At 37.3% G+C, this 12,364-nt stretch overlaps 1 protein-coding gene across 3 annotated transcripts in view; it reads left to right on the top strand.

Annotated features, from left to right (window-relative positions):
- GRM8 (glutamate metabotropic receptor 8) overlaps nt 1-12,364 on the top strand; it is a 745,814-nt gene that overhangs the window by 145,572 nt on the left and 587,878 nt on the right. The gene's annotated exons all lie outside the window — the stretch shown is intronic.

The following is a 12,364-nucleotide window of genomic DNA, read 5'->3' on the forward strand; positions in this document are numbered from 1 at the left end:
CAGATGCATGACCCAGGCTGTCCACTCTAGGGGGAAGTTGGATTTATTATAAGTGATTTTATTGTTCATGGTCTATCAAGGTGACACTTTGGTGCTAATTTAGGAAATAGAGCTCCTGACTCAGGCGAACATTTTTTAAAGTTGTCTGTTTTGACGAGGGAGTTTGCTGGCACATTAGAGCCACTGTAAATTTGAATAAATGACATACTATTTGATTGTTCTAGATGGAAGTTTACATTAGCAAGTCATTAAATTAAAAAAAAGGCAGTGGAATTTAACATCCAACACTGGGGGATTAAGACTGGTAATCATTTTAAAACAATACTGAAGTAGCCCCCAAGGCTATACTTCAGCAATATTCTTATTGTCATATTTGACTTTTTGCATTATAATTCTTACCTTATACTCTGTAGCTTACAATGGAATGAAGAGCAGTATGTAAAATTTTGGTTAGAACAAGGTGCTGATCAGCTCTGTCCTGGGCTTTTTTTTCAAGGTGCTTATCCAAATATCTGTAGGCATTTCACCACATCTATGTTTAGCCATGAGGTTGTAAATCCATTTCATTATGTGAAAAAAAAAAAAAAACAGAACAAAACAGAAGACAACTTAAAGTGCAAATCTTATTGGTGACTGGTCAGCAATATAATTTGGTGGGTGACATTTGCTTCAATGTGGATGGAACTGGAGGGTATTATGCTGAGTGAAATAAGTCAATCAGAGAAGGACAAACATTATATGTTCTCATTCATTTGGGGAATATAAATAATAGTGAAAGAGAATATAAGGGAAGGGAGAAGAAATGTGTGGGAAATATCAGAAAGGGAGACAGAACATAAAGACTCCTAACTCTGGGAAACGAACTAGGGGTGGTGGAAGGGGAGGAGGGCGGGGGTGGGGGTGGGGGTGAATGGGTGATGGGCACTGAGGGGGGCACTTGACGGGATGAACACTGGGTGTTATTTTGTATATTGGCAAATTGAAGACCAATAAAAAATAAATTTATTATAAAAAATAAATTTATAAAAATAAAAAAAAGAAAAAAATAATTTGGTGGGTGAAAGGAGACATTGTTACTTAACAAATACTATTATTCTTATTAAGACATTGAAAAAACTGTATATATTTTTCTCTAAGAGTAATAACAATATTTTGTGGAAAAATTAAAGTGCCTCTTGGCTGTTTTTGAATGATTTTGAACTTGAAGTAAGAAATTATATTGATAATTTGTTGTCTTTCTTGGAAGCTTCAGCTCAGGAAAAGACGATGAGAGTGATTTGGGCTTATCTAGAATTAGCAAGGACGAGTCTTAAAGTTATATTATTGGAAAAAAGGTTTTTCTTGAAAGAGTTGAAGATGCTTGGGATCTATTCTGCATGTGCTAGGGCATGAACATTTATTACATACAATAGTATATTTAATATTTCTTCCAGTGCTGTGCTATTGCAGAAAATGTAGAAAAGGCCTGGGGTTGTTGGACAGATTGGGTTAATTGATTTAATTGGAAAACTGTCCACACCTATTGTTAGCATCCATGAAACCATAATCTTTGTTTTTTGAAATTTTAATTTACGTCATTATTGCTATAAAAATGATTCAAACATTCAGTTGAACTTTAAATGATGACAAGTTATATTATCTTCTTGGTTAAGAATCCCAAGTTTATCTTAGAGTAAATGCCCATTCAAATAAAAACAACAGCTTCTGGAAGTAGAGTTAATGCATTATTTAAGCAGCTGATGTCAGTTCTCACCAGAGTGATAATTCAACAAGAGAAGGAAACTAATAGAGTATGTATTGAAATGATACATTTTTTTGCAGTGATCCTGTACATTTTTCAACTGCCGGTCACATTTTGTGTGCATGAAACAGATTGCTATGAAAAATTCAATATAGGACATAGTTTGCCAGTTGTTGTAGAATCTGATAAAATTCATTGTTCTAAAAGTTAAGTGAGATCGCAGTTTTATTCTTTTGACTAAAAAAAGAAATACTTAGTTTTCACTTTTGGGGAGCATTGCTTTACTTTGGTAATACTGTCACATAAAATGATTCAGATGGTGCCGTTTATTATTCCTGTTTCTATCTTAGTCATTAGTATGAGATAAAATAATTTTAGTGCCTTGTATATGCTCCTGATTAGAGCAACACATTTCTTCTGTGTTGATCCTTTCAGTATTCTGTGACTTGATTGGCTGTCCATTCTATTTCAGCTCTCACTTATCTGGGCAATGGAGGAGGGCTGGATTGTCAATTAATATGCAGAATACTGAAAAGGCCAAATTGGTTCAACACTAGAGTATGCCATGGAATATATTAAATATCAAAATCATCCCTCATTTTAATGACAAAGATTTTTATCTAGAACAAAAATAGCTGAAAATTAAACCTTTTACATGACAATGATATTAATGGGAATAGCAAATGGTAGCAACTTAACCCATTCTGAAATGATCTGATGACTCTGATGAAAATTCATTAGTTCAGTAACATTCGCTTTTCTTACTACAACATTGATGACATTTCTGTCACCATGTTAGTAGTGTGTTTTTAAAAATCTTAGTATCTTGACTGAGAAGGAGATGTATAAATTCATTTTATGGAGTGTCTGCCTATTAATAAAATTATATATTTTCCCAACTCTTAAAAATTTTCCCATACTCTGTTCTGAATTTCTCACTCTAGAAACATTGATTGCTAAGAAATTTCAGTGTAAATTGAGGCTTCCAGTGTTTCCTCTCTGATTAATTCAGACAGATCATAATGGAATGATAGTGAAGTGAAAACCTGTTTAGTGATAAATTGCTTGTATGGTTTGATTAGAACATTTTTCATTTTAATAAATCTGAGACTTGGGGGAAGTGTCTGTGAATCTTGGAGAATGAAGAAAATGAGTGAATGATGGTCATGAATGCAGACAGACATCTGTGATGGCTCTTATCTAGCCAAGATCCTTCTAGGGTGAGCAGGATGGGAGTTACTGAGTTACTTGATAAAATAAAGACAAATAGTCCCTTGATATCCTAGCTGTTATAGTATCAGCCCAAGGTATTCTTGACTATAGGATTTTTTTTTTGAAAGGGCAGAAATGTATTTGAGATCAGCAAATAGCATAATTTGATGAGAGCATAGTTTGTGTCATAAAGTATAGGAGACAAAATTGAAAGATTTGACATGGACACACAGTTGAATATTTCAACTCCAGAGAGGTAATTTTATTCATCTTCTAGACAATGAAGGAAACTGCTGAAGAGAGAGGGATCTATCAGAATGTGTATTTAAGATTGTATTAATGAGAAGTGGAAGATGGGGAGACCAATTGAAAGGCCTTTGCAATATCAGTCTTCGCTTGGTATAGGGCAGTGACAATACAAATGGAAGAGCAACAGACTTGGAAGACTTTAGTGAGGTGGAGTCTATGGAACTTAGCAATTGATTAGAAGTAGAGCTTGGGAGAAAGAAAAAAATTAAAGTGGAATTTGAAATTCTGAACCTTGGCAATTGGGAGAATACAAGTGCCACAAATAGGAAAGAGTCAGTAAAATGGAGAGGTAGGTTTGGGATTGGATGGGAGGTGTAGTCTGGCTACAAATAAAATAAATTGGTGGTACAATACGTATCTTTTTGGAGAAAAACAGCAAAGAATGTTTGTCTAGAGCTAAGAGAGGAACTGAAATACAGACCTGAAGCTTATTCTCACAAAATTGATAATTGAGGTGGGAAAGGTAATTGCTGAGGTAGAACATGTAGAGTGAGGATTGAAAGGGGCTGAGGTTAGACTCTTGGGGAGAAGATTTATATAAAGGTATGCAGTAACAAGAGTTGGTAAGGATGCAGAGAAAAAGGATCCTTTGTACAGTGTTGGCAGGAGTGTAAATTAGTGCAGTCATTATGAAAAATTACATGGAGGTTACTCAAAAATTAAAAATAGGACTACTCTATGATCCAGCAATCCTAATTCTAGGTATATATATGAAAAAAAAATCAGTACCTTGAAGAGATATCTGTACTCTTATATTCATGTGGCACTAGTCATTATAGCCAAGATATGGAAACAACTTAAGTGTCCATTGATGGATGAATGGTTAAAGAAAAGATATATAAGAATACTATTTGGCCTTAAGAAAGAAAGAAATCTTGTCATTTGTGGCAACATAGATGAATCTAGAGGAGACATGCTAAGTGAAGTAAGGCAGACACAGAAAGACAAATAGTGCCTTATCTCACTTATATGTGGAATCTGAAAGAGTTGAACTCATAAAAGCAGAGGGTAGAATGATGGTTGCCAGGGGTTAGGGAGTAGGAGAAATGGGGGAATGTTGGCTAAAGAGTGCAAACTTTCAGTTATGCCAGAAGAATAAGCTCTGTAGATGTAATGTATAGAATGGTAACTATAGTTAAAATACTGTATTGTATACTTGAAATTTGCTAAGAGAGTTGATCTTAAGTATTCTCACCACACACACACATACACACACACACACAAATAGGAACTATGTGACAGGATGGATATGTTAATTAGATTGATTGTGGTAATCATTACACAGTATATTCATATTTCAAAGCATCATGTTGTATACCTTAAATATGTACAATTTTCATTTGTGAATAAATCTCACTAAAGCTGAGGAAAATTGGCATAAATGGAAAAAATGTGTGGTAATAATGGCCTAGACTTAGCAAAGCTAAGAGTATGGCAGAGTGTTCTCTTATCTTGATGGGTTTGTGGCTATGAGGCGACTCTCAGTCTCCTTTGAAGAAGATTTCGATGATGGGAGATGGTAGGAGTTCTTGAGAAAAAAATTCAAGTATATTGAGCAGATTTTCATAGGAGAACAGAAACTTTCTCTGAACATGTGTGGTATAGTGGCAGAAAATCAAGGAGTGTCCTTGAGAGGGGGAGTGCATTGGCTCCCTAGAGCTAACCATAACAAAATGCCACAAATTAATTAGATGGCTTAAAACAACAGGAATGCATAGTCTCACAGTTCTAGAGATCAGAAATCTTAAATAAAAATGTTAGCAGGACTATGCTACTTCTGAAAACTGTAGGGGGGAAATCCTTCATTTCTTTTTGTAGCTTCTGGTTTTTATTAGTTATCCTTGGTGTTCACTGGCTTGTTGAGGCATCACTCCAATATCTTCTTCTGTCATCATATCACAATCTTCTCCTTTCTTGTGCCTGTCTCTGTGTCTTCCCTTTGTATAAGGATGCCCATCATATTGGATTAAAGGCCCACCATACTCCAGTATGACCTAATCTTAATTGCATCTGTGATCACCTTATTTCCGTATAAGGTCACATTCTGAGGTACTGGGTTTAGGATTTCAACATATCTTGTTGGGAGACACAATTTAATACCTGTAATAGGGAGTAGTAGTGAATATGGGTGTACTTAGGAAGCAAATTTACAGTGACAGGAATGTGAAGTATACCAGAAGGACAGTACAGTAGAAATGAGGATGAGAGGTGCTAAGTAGACAGAATTTGGTTAATGGAGAAGCCCATAACAAAACCAGTTCAGAAGTTCCTTTTGGAATGTTACAGAATTTTACACTACCTATCCTGGCTACTTGGGTAGATGGAGTAATCTAATGGATAATTCAGGGTTCCAGACTAGAGTACATGGTGGGGTCTGAATCTGTCTTTCCTAGGCTTCTAGGTAGTTAAGAGCTTCCCAATGGATCACACTCCTTATGCTGTGGTGAACTGCCTACTCAACCTCCCTACTTTTTGTAACTCCAGGATGCTGCTCTTTTCATTGACACCTGGAAAATTATGGACATCCAGAGAGTCCTATTGGGCCTAATTTATTTTTATTTTTGGCCTAAGGGATAGGAATAACTCAGTTGCTGCTGATTAAGACTTATCCACGTTGCACATCCTCGGTTGTTAGGACCAGGATCCTCTATTTCTGTCTTGTTTTAATTATTTTGTATGATGTTTTCAATGATAGTGTAATAAAGAGGTTCATGGTATATCTTTACATTTTTTAATCATAAGCTCTGGGGCTTGCAGTTTGTGACTCAAAAAAATGACTTCCTTGAGTTTTTAGACAGGCTTTCACTTGTCTTACCTTATTATATTATTTTTAAAAGGAAGACAGGATAATAAATGTTAATGCTACCACTATCATTATAAGGGGCAAGAAAGCTAAAGCTTTATCTTTGAAGATAAAAGGAATTTGTGAAAGCATTATATCTTTTCACTGTGGATTTGTACAGTATGGCAACACACCTCCTTTAATCAGTCATCATGTTTATGACTGGCTTATTGAAGATGACAGGCCTGTGAGTCGTCATCGCACACATTACAGGGGGGCAGAATAGACCTGATTCTGTCAAATCTTTTACCATACGTGACTTTTTTTTTTCTATTTTTTTTTCTAATTTGCAAATGCTGGAAGCTTCCAACTATTGTCTGACATGTGTTTGGAATCTTAAAATCTCAGAATTGGAAGGGATTGCAGAGGTCGTTGGACTGGCACAATCTGTTTGAAATGTTAATGCAATAAACCAATTTAATTAATTCTTTTTTTTGTATATAAAGTGACTGACACTTGCCGATAGTGATTTATTTTTTGGCAGGGGTCAAGCAATAAAATCAGGGAGATTTCATTTCTAGTATACAATTAAAAAGTGCCCACTGTTCATATTTTTAAACTATCTCAGTATCATTTTAAAAGAAAGCATTTTTTCCCCTCTTGGATTATAAACAAGAACCAAGTTTCTGTTAGCTAAAATGGATTCATTTCAAGATTAAAACAAAGTATTTTCAATGACAGAAAGAAAGGAATACATAAAGAGCAGCTTTTTTCCTCAGATGTTCATTGCTTTGGAAAAATGACTTCCAGCAGGCAAAAATCAATTTGACAAAAGTATTATTAATGTTGTAAAATACTATGAATGAAAGGAAACATTTAAATTCAATTGAAAATTTTACTTTATATTCCTGCAGCTGAGTTCCATTGATAACACCACATTTCAAGTTACAAATCATATTTAATTAATATTAACACCAGGTAATTGGCAAGAATAACTTCAAAGGAGGGCTGAGGAAATTGCAAATTGGAACTGCAGGTGCAGTGATCCTGCAGAAGCTTTATAGAGATCCAAAGAAAGTATATATGATTTTAACAATTACTGCAGAACCTGATCAAATAGAGCATCATTTCAAAGCTGTTCTTCACCCTGGCCTTTCTTAATATTTAGGGCTTAGGAACTGCTAAGTAGCAGCAGTTGCTATTAATGTAGAATAACAAGCAACATTCAATAAATGCTTTCAAACCTATGATTCTTAATGCTGTAGTTAAGTGTTTTGTAAACAATGGCAGTTTGATGCAGTGGAACCCACGTTGAAGTCAAGAAGTTGTTTAAATCTCTTTTCTTCAATTATAAGACTTTGAGGATTAATTTTCTTGTCTGAAAAATGAGAACCCTCTTATCAGTGGTAATCAAATGATATAATACTTGTGAATGTTATTTATAAACTCTAACATGCCATTTGATATCAGATATTACTAATGAAAGGAATGGGGATAATACGGATTTTTTTCCAATGTGTGGCTAAACTATATATTATGAAGGTGGTAGATGTATTGTCTGGTGTGTAGGATAAATAGCCAGAGAGGGCTTGGCTTGATTTGTTAATTACCTTTAAACTTATTTATGTTCTTCCTGAGAGATCAGGAAGATCAAAAAGGAGAATTTTGTGAAGCTCTTTGTTCTCCTTACTAGTTTCCACAACCGCTATGGTAAGTCTTCCACTTTAAGTCTTATTCTTGCCAATCCTGCCAAAATATTACTTATTGTGTCACCTGACTTATTGTGTCTTTGCTTGGGTCTGGTTGTTTAGTTGCCACTTAGAAGAGTTGAGATATCAGGACAAGTTTGGAATATCTAGCCTTGTGCTCCTGTATCACCACTTGGCACTCTGTGATGCCAACTTCTCTGTATACATCTTCTTCCAGATTGTAGAAGGACAATCTGGGGAGACTTTATTCCTCCCCAGAGGGGATGGACTCCCCCTCACACCCCCCACCCCCCTTCCATGCCAATATCCAGCAGAGTACCTGGCACATAACAGATGCTTCATGAATTTCTTTTGAACGGCCATTGTCATCAGATTCATGGTTGTGTTAGTATTGTGAGCCTAGAGGTCAGTCTTGATTAGGCTCTGGGAACTGAAAGGCAGAGATGTTTCCAACAATGGGTTTATACCTTTTCTTTTCTAATGTGTGTTCTATATAGGAAATTTAAGGGACTTCCATACTGTTAAGCCACTTAGAGTTCAATTTTTTTCTTACTGGCAAATACCAAAGCCTATAATTTGTAGGTGCAGACCACCCCTAAGATCTCAGGCCAGACAGTGCTAGGGAGTAATTAAATGCTTCTCTCAAGCTGGGTTTGCATTCCAGAATTGTCATATTCTAGCTATGAGACTTTGGGTAACTTAATATTGTTGTGCCCCAATTTCTTTGTCTGTGTAATAGATTTAACAACTCTACAAGACATGAATGAGATCGTACGTAACAATGTATAGCACATGGTAAATGCTCAATAATTGTTAGCTTGTATTGTGTTAGGAGGTCATTCTCACCAGTGGGTAACCTAGGAGTGGTCTTGTTGCCCTGAGCATATCCAGTTTGCTCAATGAGCAAATAAGGTAGAGTGAGATCCAAATAAGTGTTCAGTGAAAGGCAGCCAGTACTCCTTATTCCTGAATCTTGCTTTGTACCTCCTAGTAGGGATCAATCCTATTATTATATATATTTTTGGCCTGACTAATACATTACCTAGAATAATTTTGGCACATAGTTGAATGCATAGATTAATTAGTATCAGTCAGCATTTGGAATGCTGCTTGTTCCTCTTCTTTCTTTTCAACCTAAATATTGATCTATTCAGCAAGCATTTATTGTGCACATACCCTATATCAGGACACACTTGTGCTAGGCTTTCAGGATACAGAGATGAATCATGGATTCTTCTTCCTAGCTGGGCACTGTGTATCAGAGGACTCAGAGAAACTGTTACAAATGGATGTAATCATTGCCTTAATGGAGTTATCATTTATGGGCATTGCCCAAGAACACATTGTCCAAAAGAGGGCATCTTGCAGCTCATGTAACAAAAAGACCTGGCATAAACCTGCAGGTGGAGGGTGGCAGTCTATGGACCCTAAACTCAAAGACACTATACCACATGATGTGAAGTGAAATTTAAATAACTTCAACAGAAGCATAGTTTCCTGAGAAAGAGGCAGCTCAAAGAATTGAATATAGAATCTGATACCAACTTTGTAATGAATAATGTGCATATTTGTGAAATGTTTAATACGTGTAAAATATATATAGATTTTGACAATTTTTGTTCCTTGATCTATTGATGATTACTCAGATGTATCCACTGATAGACAAGTGTATGACTTACTTTCTCACATTAGCTCTTTTTCTCCCTGATCCACTCCTACTCAGCATCACCTATGCCTTTGGTAATGCTTTGATTTTTGTTTAGTTCCTGAGTCTGAGCCAGAGCCATCATTTTGTCCTCAACCTCAGTCCACAAATTTCCAGGGTTTAAAGTGTTTTTGCCGTGATGAACCCTGCACCTGATGGTCCCGGTGTGAGCCCCAGGTCAGTGCAAACTTACTGTGTTGTTCCATCCTTGACTCACACTCTGGATCCCTGGGAGTGGGGCTCTATTCCAGACTCTGGACTCTGAGGTTTAGGCCATGATACGCTGCCTATTCCTTGTCAACTCTTTCACCTGAGTGGGGTGGGGGTGGGGGTGTTCAGTCCTGCCTGTATTCTTGCATAGCTCCTGCAATCTGACTCTATATAAAGCCCCTGAGCACAGCCCTGCCTGTGGATTGGGCCCCTGATATGTGTAGGGGTCTTGACCCTCTCTGGCTTACTGCCTTTACATTTCTCACATCTTTTTTTACTGTCATATCCCTAGAATAAGAGAGCTTAGCCTCAGATGATGGTTTGAGGTTCTTTCTCAGAGATTCCTAGGCAAATTATTGGGAAGGGCCAGGATCTGTCATATTAATAGTGCAGTCGCTGTTTTGAGGTATTTTTTTCCTGCTACCTAACTCTTATCACCAGCTATATTACTTTTTTTGCTATATTATGTTACTATAGCAAAGTAACAAACTGGGTGGTTTAAACAACATCAATCTATTGTCTCCTGGTCTGGAGGCTCAAGTCCTAGATCAAGGTATCCGCAAGATTGGTTCCTTTTGAGCGTTGTAAAGGAGTATTTGTTCCATCACTCTCCCCTAGCTTCTTGGTGGTTTGCTAGCAACCCCTGTTCCTTGGCATGTAGACACTTCATTCTGATCTTTGCCTTCATCTTCACATGGTAATCCCTCTGTGTGTGAGTGTTTGTGTGCACGTGTCCAAATTTCCTTTTTCTGCAAGGATATCAGTCATATAGGATTAAGGGCCCACATCAATATGACTTCATATTGGATGACCTCATATAAGTATGATCTCATCTTAATCACATTTTTAATGACCCTTAATTAATTACACCTGCAATGAAAATAAAGCAACAGTCTGAAGTACTAGGAGTTATCATGAGTTTTTCTGGGGACACCATTCAATCCATAACACTAAAAATGGCTGTTGGATTTGTGGAATTCTTTCAGAGTCGAACTCATTGTCCTGGTTCTTTGGATGGACTCTGGGCATTGGGCTACTCAGTTTCTCTTGAGGCATCAGCTTCTATAATCAGGTTAGCCAGCCTTGTTTCCCCTTGTCCTTGCCAGCTAGTCTCTGCATCCTCAAAACTGAATGCCCGAGTCATGACAAGAATGTGCTTCTACTCTGTTGCCTAGCCCTAAAGAAATCACATTCTTCTATTTCCTTTTCCAAAGTCATTTCCTCATTAAAGCCATTCTGCTTGGGAACTCTAGCACTAGATGGGAACTGTAAGGTGCAATTTGTACTTTGCTGTGTAGATAGAAGAACATAATATAAAAACACCCCCTTGCAGAAATAAAGAAACATCAGAATCCATTTATGTCGTTTTTGTAGAACTTAAAGAGTTGGCCTGAGAATTAGGAGTGTGTTTTCCCAGTTTACTCTATAACTTATCAACTAAACAATAATTATGGTTTCCTTGAAAATAAATGGTTCCAGAATAGTACAATCAGAAGGTGATGAAGTAAATAGTTTATTGAAATAGGTGCCAATTATTTCTGGGGTCGTGTCCTTTGGCAAAACCATGCTGCACAGTTTTTGTTCTCTAATATCTGCATGTTTGACAGATACTGGGCTTCTTTCTTCGCTTCTTTCAGTGTTACCTGACCAGAGCCATTTCATGACTCATTGGGGGCCCCACAAGGGGAAGGCAGGGGAAAGAAGAGAAAGTGAAACTCAAGTCAGCACATTTTGTTTCTTGTTAACAGCTCTGGGAAGAGGTTTGGTCGAGAAAGGAATTTTAAATAATGATTTAAACATATCTTTTGGCATTGTAACAATGAGAGAGAAAAAGAGAGAGAGAAAAAAAAAAAAACAACCTCGTGTAGCAGCTCAGATACACTTCCAAGGCCATGGTACTCAGGGCCATGTGACTCTGGGGCCACATTTGCATCATGTATCATGGCTGGCATGCACATAATGGACTATTAAGGGAAAATGGGATGCACGGAGTACACTGCAAGCCTTTTGTGTTTGATATTGTGAAGGGCAACCAGTGTATTCCCCTTCAAAATGATGTGTGATGCTATTGCCAAAAGGAATCCTGCATTAGTGGGAACTATTCATGTGAGCTGATGTGACAATTTATTCAACAAATACTTGAGCGCCTACTATGTGCATGGGCCCTGTTCCTAGGACATTAGGGATATGGTATTGGACCAGTCAGATCTGGTTCCTGCCCTTGTAGGATTTCTAGTCAAGCTTACTCTCTTTACATTTCTCATGTCTTTTTAGTCTCCTATTTCTAGGCTATGGGAACTCAGTCCAAGCCTAAAACAGTGTGAGATGCCTAGGACTGAGAGTCCATGAAAATGCTGAGAGGGGGCCTGGATCTGACACATCAATAACCAAATCCCTTCAGTGTTCTGAAGGCTTCTAGGCATGCTGGGAGGGAACATATATTTGGAGGAAAGGTACACGTGTGTATGTTTGTGTGGGTACTCAGAGGGATAGACCTGGACCAAGGAAGGCGATAGGCCCACTCACTGAGGGCAAATGTTTGGAAGTGACACTGGATGCAGATGGAGTGAATACTGTTCAGGTACACAAAGCAAAGATCAAGAAACTATGTTTCCAGGTGAGTAATGTGAACCTCCTATCATGTGCCACATCTGGAATTCCTGCCTTCCTCTACATTGGTCTGGTTGACGTTTCCT

The sequence above is a fragment of the Nyctereutes procyonoides genome, unplaced genomic scaffold, assembly GCF_905146905.1.
Source record: "Nyctereutes procyonoides isolate TBG_1078 unplaced genomic scaffold, NYPRO_anot_genome, whole genome shotgun sequence".
NCBI classification, from domain to species: domain Eukaryota; kingdom Metazoa; phylum Chordata; class Mammalia; order Carnivora; family Canidae; genus Nyctereutes; species Nyctereutes procyonoides.